The following is a 7,953-nucleotide window of genomic DNA, read 5'->3' as shown; positions in this document are numbered from 1 at the left end:
CTTCATCTTTTAATTTGGAGATTTTGACTAAAATATGTCTTGATGCTTTTCTTTTGGGGTCCAGTCTACTTGGTGTTCATTGAGCTTCCTGTGGATTTTTCCCTTCTTCAGAATTCCTGAGAAGTTTTCTTCTAGTACCTCTTCCACAATTTTCTCAGTGATTTCTCTGTTCTCTCATGTTCTGAAATTCTAATCATAAGTATGTTGTTCCTTTTGATGTCATCCCACATGATTCTAATGTTTTCTTCATTTTCTTTATGTCTACTCTCTAAATTTTGTCTAGTATATTTCCACTAAGGCTTTTGTCTTCCAGCTCACTCACTCACTGTTCTGTCTCTTCTGTTCTACTTTTTTGTCCCTCCACCATGCTGGGCTCTTCTACTATTTCAGTCTTACTATTCCGGATTACCTTTTTTTTTTTTTTTAACATTTTCTCATAAGCTTTACCATAAGTACTTTAGATCTTCCGAAAGAATTCTAAATTGATGAATACAAATTTCATTTCTTTCTTCACAATATACATTGTAATAAAATCCAAATTTGGAAGTATGATGAATAGGAAATTCAACATAAAGATGGAATATAAAAGGAAAGTAACACCTTTAACACAGCACAGCTTCTCAAGCAAACAAAGCCTGTCAAATGGAACCCAGCAAGAGAATGTTTCGGAATCGCTGAACTAAACATTTATTAGCATACCTACAAAGCATGCACAAACATCTGTGAAACAGGTTCTCTTAAAAGAAAACAGATTCAAAGGTAAAAAAAAACCCCTTATATATATGTATATATAAATCTGCAATATACACTTCCACAAGATACAGACCAGAAGCAGGTTTACATACTGTTTATCTTGCTTCATTTTACCACAGAATGACATTTGTTATAATTAAGAATAGGCAGGCTAACAATATTAATCACTAATACATTTCCATTTGAAAGCAATCACTGCTTTATTAACTGACCAGATTACAAAAAATAATCATAGTTGACACCTTGGTTCAGTCGTCTGATAAGTCTGTTGATCTGGTCTTCCTGGTTGCCAGCATCTGCACCTTCTTCAAAATGAGTGGTCTTTTTCTTCATTCCACCTCATGGAGAAGATAATTTAAATGGCCACAAGAAGTTGTTAGCTTCTTTGAGGCGTTTGCCAACAGTATAGATCTCATGAATCAGATCCTCCATGCAGATGATGCCGTATTTACCAAGAAATCATGTAATCAAAGTGTTGTCTATCAGAGTAATTTGCTTCTTATTGATTTTACCACAACCATGCTTACAGATCAGTTCATTAACAACTTCAGGTTTTTTTACCCTCATGCAATATATGGTTCCACAATCCTCAGCATGTTAACTGAAGCTTTGTTGAGTTTAACAAAGGTGCCACTGAAGATCTGACGAAGGCAAAGGAGCTGTAACACCTTATGAACCTTTGGGCTCACACCCTTGAGACCTCTGATCCTGATGACAAATGCCTGCTTTCCTTGCCATCTGAGCCATCCAAATCTCAGTACATCTGCCTATATTCTTTGTGATAGTGTTAGTCTTTTAAGAGATAATCTTCCTTCTTGCCTTTTGAAGCATCTTTTGAGCAAACTTCTTTGTCAGACGCTTGACCCTTAATTCTGAGAATTTCTTTTGCTTTTTTTTAAGGGTTTCTTGCACTGCAGGAACCTTCTTTTTCTTCTCCATGTCAGTCTCCATGATTCCAGGCAGGGGGGGAAAAAAGCCCGGATTACCTTTTCATGCATGTCTATTTCTGGTACCATGTTGCCTGTTCCCTCTCTGTCTTGTGATGATTTTTAAAGAGCCTGTACCTGTTTATGTATAGTTTAGATTGTTTCTTCCATCATTTGCACTTCCTACTGTAGCTGTTCAAATACTCTACATCAACATATTTCTTCTGGTTCTCTGTGTCTGGGGTATTTATTGGGTCTGCAATATGCTCTGCTTTTTTTAGGAGAAGGGTTATTTTGGTTTTTTGTGATGTTTGAGGCTGCCTGCTTTTAATTGTATGAACCTTTTCTTGGTAGATGTTAGGCTATTACAGGTGTGTAATGTCCCAGGGGAGGGTGATGTTCTGTGAGGGACCTGCATATTGGGGCTCCCTCCCCCCCCCCAGAATGAGATTTTTTATTCTGGTGGTAGGAGGGGGGGGGGTCAGCATGCTGAGGTGGGAGGGTCCAGCCCAACTCCCCCAGCTGCCCCAGACCATGCCCAGCCCCAATAAGTTACCCCATTACTCAGCAGCCCTTCCTCCTGAGTCCATCTGTCCTTCTGCTCCACCCCATGTGGTTGACTTGGTTCAATACAAGGACCACTTATCCCCAGCCTGTGGGCAGTGCCACTTGGCAGGTAGGGGGAAAGGAGAAGCCACAGGACCATACCCTGGGGCTGGAGGGGCAGAGGGGCCACGGGAGCTGAGGGGTCAGGACTTGGAAAGCCAGAGCCTGGGCAGGCCAGGTGCCCAGTCCCATGTTGTCCATGGCTGTGAGGACTCTGGCCACCACACCATGAGCTGATGACCACCTCCTCACAGCCATTGTACTCCCTTTTATCCTGAGGGCCCGAAGCGGGGTGAGTGCTATTCTTTGGAAACCGAGGCAGGTCCATGTCTCTTCCCCTTTGGCTAAGAAATCCCAAGCCTTCTTCACATGTTGCAGTCAGGAAGGTTCAAGGGCAGCAGTACCTATAGCAAAAAGGGTAGGAATATATCGTTCTTTGGAAACCATGGCTGGTACGCACTTATTCCCCTTTGGCTTAAGAAATCCCCTAGACCTACTCAGAACTTGTTTCGGGTTCAATTTTGTATTTACTCTTGCAATTATCTGACTGAGCTTTTCTTCCAACTAGACTGTAGATGTCATCAGATTAAAGGCATCAGATCAAAGACTATATCTGTTTCTGCTCACTCTGATGTCCCTAAAGCAGAGTATAGTTTCTGGTACAGATTTTGATAAATGTTGCTGTTGTTATGTACTGTCAAGTCAGAACCAACCCATATCTGATCCTCCGGAGGCTTTTCAGAGGCTATAAATTGTCCATCTTTCTCCCAGGGAATATCTAGTGGATTTGAACCATGTTCCTTCCTGTGGGTTGGCAGTGCAACCCCTTATCATTAAATAAATTAATACACTTCAAGACCTTCTCATTATATCCCAAGTTCAGCTCCTCTGTATATTTCTGCAAACACATCTCCAGCAGAATGAATTATTCCATCCTCTGTGGCTCTGCCACTGGTAGATAGCATTTGGTATTACAGTGATTTATAGGCTCATGCTCTGTTAAATGGTGAGCTTCTACAAGGCAAAGAATGTCCCCATTCATCTCTGCATCCTTAGTGATCAGCAGATACATAGGAGGTCCTCAACAGTCTTTGAATTGTTTGTGCTTGAAAACAATTAGTGTCTTTCTTGAGTAAGTGTGAGTTTTTGCTTTCTAGATATGATGTGTGTGCCTATCTCTGCATTCTTCTTTGATTAAGCTTCTGGGTAAGGAGCGGTGCCGCCCGAAGGCATGCAGTTGAAGTCCACTGGATGCTTTGTGGGAGAAAGATGGACAATCCTCTCCTATATGATTACAGCCTCTGAAAACCCACTGAGGGGTCACATATTAATTGGTTCTGACTTGAAGAAAACAACAGTAACAGCAATGTTCTATTAAGGAGATTTGGTAGCCTATGGGTTAAGTCTATTTGGGCTGCTTACCAAAGGCATTTCATATCCACCAACTGCTCTGTGGGAGAAAGGAGAGGCAGTCTGCTCCAGTTAACATTTGCAATCTTGGACACCTGATGGAAGATCACTATGAGTTGAAATCAACTCAACGTTAGTGGGTGATGCTCATTTGGAGCAAAGAAGTTCACACCATGTTGCAGAAGGAAAAGGATAGGTCACAACTGAAAGACCTATGGCTATAATTCCTGTGATGGACTGCTTTTTAAATGCCCACCTGGATTCTAGGTATTGTCCTGTCCTATCATCAAAGTACCTATGCACCTGGAGGGAGGATGAGAGACACACAAGTGTTGAGGACTCTCCTTCCTAGGGTCGCTATGAGTCACCTGCGACTCAACGGCACTTAACAACAACAACAATCATCAAAGTAACAACTCAGCATCCACTTTAGTGAGAATTGAAGGGTAATGCCATCCCCATCATCTATCTGTCAAGCCAGCTAATACCTATTTATTTATTATCTACTCTTCGTTAGGCAAAGCTAGATGTCAGTTTATACAGCAGTTAATGAAATAGGCAAAGTGTCTTGGAGTTTATAACCTAGTGAGAAGACAGATCCATTCTAGCATTGTAATATTCTTTCTCTCTTACACAGAAATATTTCCTTAGTCTAAAAAAAAGAGTTTGAGTTTTTGGCAAGATAGTGGAGTAGGCAAATGGCAGGTAAAACACAGAAAACAAAGTTAACAGATATGGATCATACATAGCCCTGGAACATTGAGTTTCAAAGTAAATAGCAAAATAGTTCAAATACCGACAGCAAATAAGCAGACAGAGCAATTGTGTATTAATCTGGCATAACACAGTCATTTTGAAATTTTGCAAAGCAGCTTTCTGATTGCTGAAAGAACCCTGCCAACTGTGTCCATACCAGCAGCTGGCTGGTGACAAGGAAGCTGTTATTTCCCCCTTGTTCCTTATAACCTCCTGAGGAATCAAAGATGTCACTGTCCCCTTGGCTAACCCACCAGATGGCCATCAGTGTTCACCTGGGCTCTGCCTCTGCCCTGCCTGAGGCTGGCCTTGCATTACTGGAGATCAAGAGCAATGAAGAGCGTTGAAGCGTTTGGAGACAGGCAATCTCTCCCTGTTGGTGTCACTGGAGTATGCTGTGTGGTGGCTGCATGTCACCCTCTCATTTAGAGGCACTTATGTTCTCCACTTCCTCCTGCTGACAGAGTGAGCCATGCAGGACTGGGTGCCCTCCCTGATCCCATTCCCTTGACTTGCAGAGATACCATCTTTGGCTGTGTGGACTGCCATGAGCACCTTCCAGGTAGAGGCATTATCTTGACTCTGGCCTCATATCTTGGGCTACCTTCTGGGCCAGTGGAGACCCTGTTCTTGGTTAGGTTCCTTGCCCTCAGCCACTTCTCAGATGAGCAGAAATTCTGCCCTGATGGGCAGTCACACCTGACCTTCCACTAGATTGACCAAAAATCTGACCTGGACCAGATTATCTTCCCTCCTCTAAATTTAGCACTTGGTAAAAAAACCCCAATCAGTTAGCTGTACCTCCAAGTTCCTCTCTTGTTTTCATTTTTCTTATCTTTTCTTTACAGTTTTCAAAAAAATCTCTATACTTCCTGTCTTCTCTTTAGCTTCCTCCCTTTTCCTTGTGTATTTTTCTTTCCTCTTTCTATTCTGTATTTTTCTCCTTCCTTTGTATCTCTCCCAAATTTTTATTTCCTTTTTATATCCATTCATTCCTTTTGTTGTTTTTCCACCTGGCAACAGACAGCCAGAAAGTCACACTACCCAGCCACCCAGACACTTCCTGCAGCTTCACCCATTGAGCAAGAGGGAATTTCTGACCCTGCACTACCTAATTAATGACAGGCTACAAGCACATCAGCATAATCTTTCCTCCAGTGCTGAGCACTACTAGCACCTCTATCCTTTATCACACCTACCAGAAGACAGAAAGTAAAAGACTAAAAATTGTTAGAATAGCAAGCTGCATAACACACTCACCTGCTCAATCAGATATGTAAAATTAAGATGTCTACAAACTCAATGACAGAGCCAAAGAATGCTTAAACCAAGCTTTAACAGGTTTCAGAAGAGCAAGAGACAACTCTACAACCTACCACTGCTGTCAAGTTGATTCCAGCCCACGATCGCCCTCCGTTATGTTTTCCTGGCCATATATGTTTACAAGAGGAAACTGTCCATCTTTCCCTCATGCAACAACTGGTGAATTCAAACCACTAACTTTTGGTTAGGGAGTTCTAGAGGCCTAGTGGCAAGAAGTTCTGTGGCAATCCCAAAGACACCTGGTTCAAATCCAGGCTCTTCGGGGAAGGATGGGAAATCTCCTCCCATGCAATCACTAGAGGGTCAGCTGTGGGTCAGTTTCAACTCGATCAAACACAACTTTTGGTTAGTTGTATGACATGTAACACGTCATGCCGTCAAAGCACCTTTTATTCCACTTTTGATGAAGGACAGAACAATCAGAAGGAAAGTAAACAAAGACACAAAAGAATTAAACAATACACTTTATCAACTTGATCTGCTCTGCAGGGAAGGATGGGAAATCTCCTCCCATGCAATCACCAGAGGGTCAGCTGTGGGTCAGTTTCAACTCGATCAAACACAACTTTTGGTTAGTTGTATGACATGTAACACGTCATGCCGTCAAAGCACCTTTTATTCCACTTTTGATGAAGGACAGAACAATCAGAAGGAAAGTAAACAAAGACACAAAAGAGTTAAACAATACACTTTATCAACTTGATCTCTTAGACATATACAGAACATTCCATCAAACAAGAGCACAATTCTTTAGTGCACAGGGAATAAAAGGCCATATGTTAGGTCACAAAACAAACATCAGTAAAGTTAGAAGACATGAAACACTACAGAGCATTCTTAGCTATATAACTAAAAATCAACAACAGAAAGATCAAAGAGGTGGGGGGGAATCAAATACATGGAAATGAAATAACACCCTATTAGCATACTACTGTTAGGGAGCTCTGGTGGCCCAGTGGTAAGGAGCTGCACTGCAATCCCTAAGGCACCAGCTACTCCACAGGAGAAAGATGGGCAATCTCCTCCTGGGCGATTAAACTGCCTCTGAAAATCTGCTAGAGGGTCAGTTATGGGTCTGCTCTAACTCAATGGCACACAGCAACAACAAGCATGTTATTGGGTTGTTGTTGTGTACCATAGAGTATAGAAGGAAAGAGATGCTGGAAAAGTACAGCACACCTGAAGAACAAAGTAGGAGGCTTTGCACTTCCCAGTCTCAAAACGTACTATACAACTATGAAAATCAAAATAGTATGGTAGTGGTATGGTGACAGATACATAGACCAATGGGATAGAATGGAAAAGACAGAAGCAAATTCATCCACTTATGGACAACTGATTTTCGACAAAGAGATCATCCATTTAAATGATAACATGACAACCCCTTTAACAAACGGCTCTTGCTTTGGAAGTCTGTTCACAGGAAATGGAAACAAGATCCATATCTCACATCACATACAAGGTCTAACTTAAGATGGGTCAAGAAACTAAATGAAAAAGTGAAGACTAGAAAAGTCATCCAACACAATTCCTTACTACTTAGCCACCAGAGCTCCCTCAAAGAAAAAATAGTGGCAAGCTAAAAAAGAAACCCCTTCAAACACATTGTTGTCAAATGGGAAAAGACTCATAACTGACCCTCTGGTGGGGTTTAGGGAGGCTGTAAATCACAGAGGAGATTGCCTATCTTTTTTCCCAAACCACCACTGATGGGTGTGAACTGCCAGAGAGGCACGGCATTTGGGTTAGCAGTGCAATTTCCTGTGTACTACACCACCAGAGCTACCTGGGGCAAATTTAATGACCTTAATCTTTCAGTTTGCTGTACTGTATGGACTTGTGTGGTGGAAGCTATGTCACCAGTACTTAAAATGCACACAGAGCAAGACTGTTATAGGGGTTAGTTAGGGAGAGAATAGGAAAAGAGTGGATAGATAATTAACACTGCATTGGAACACATGAGGGAAAAAATTATTTAAAAGGACTATATGATTATTGGAAGGAGGAGTGGCATCCCACTTCCATAATAGCTTGCCTCTGGAAACCTTATGAACCTGGAGAGAGGATGAGAGACACCCAAGCGTTGAGGACTCTCCTTCATAGGGTCACTATGAGTCGCCTGTGACTCGACGGCACTTAACAACAACAACAACAATATGATTAAGCATTACATGTATGA

The 7,953-nt window shown here is 41.9% G+C and overlaps 1 pseudogene; it reads right to left on the bottom strand.

Annotated features, from left to right (window-relative positions):
- Positions 1-969: 969 nt before the first annotated feature.
- Positions 970-1,704, bottom strand: LOC102851602 (annotated as a pseudogene).
- Between the last annotated feature and the right edge of the window lie 6,249 nt (positions 1,705-7,953).

The sequence above is a fragment of the Elephantulus edwardii genome, unplaced genomic scaffold (genome assembly GCF_000299155.1).
Source record: "Elephantulus edwardii isolate Elephantulus edwardi_28Jun2011 unplaced genomic scaffold, EleEdw1.0 scaffold00161, whole genome shotgun sequence".
NCBI classification, from domain to species: domain Eukaryota; kingdom Metazoa; phylum Chordata; class Mammalia; order Macroscelidea; family Macroscelididae; genus Elephantulus; species Elephantulus edwardii.
This window is presented reverse-complemented; position numbering and strand designations above follow the sequence as displayed.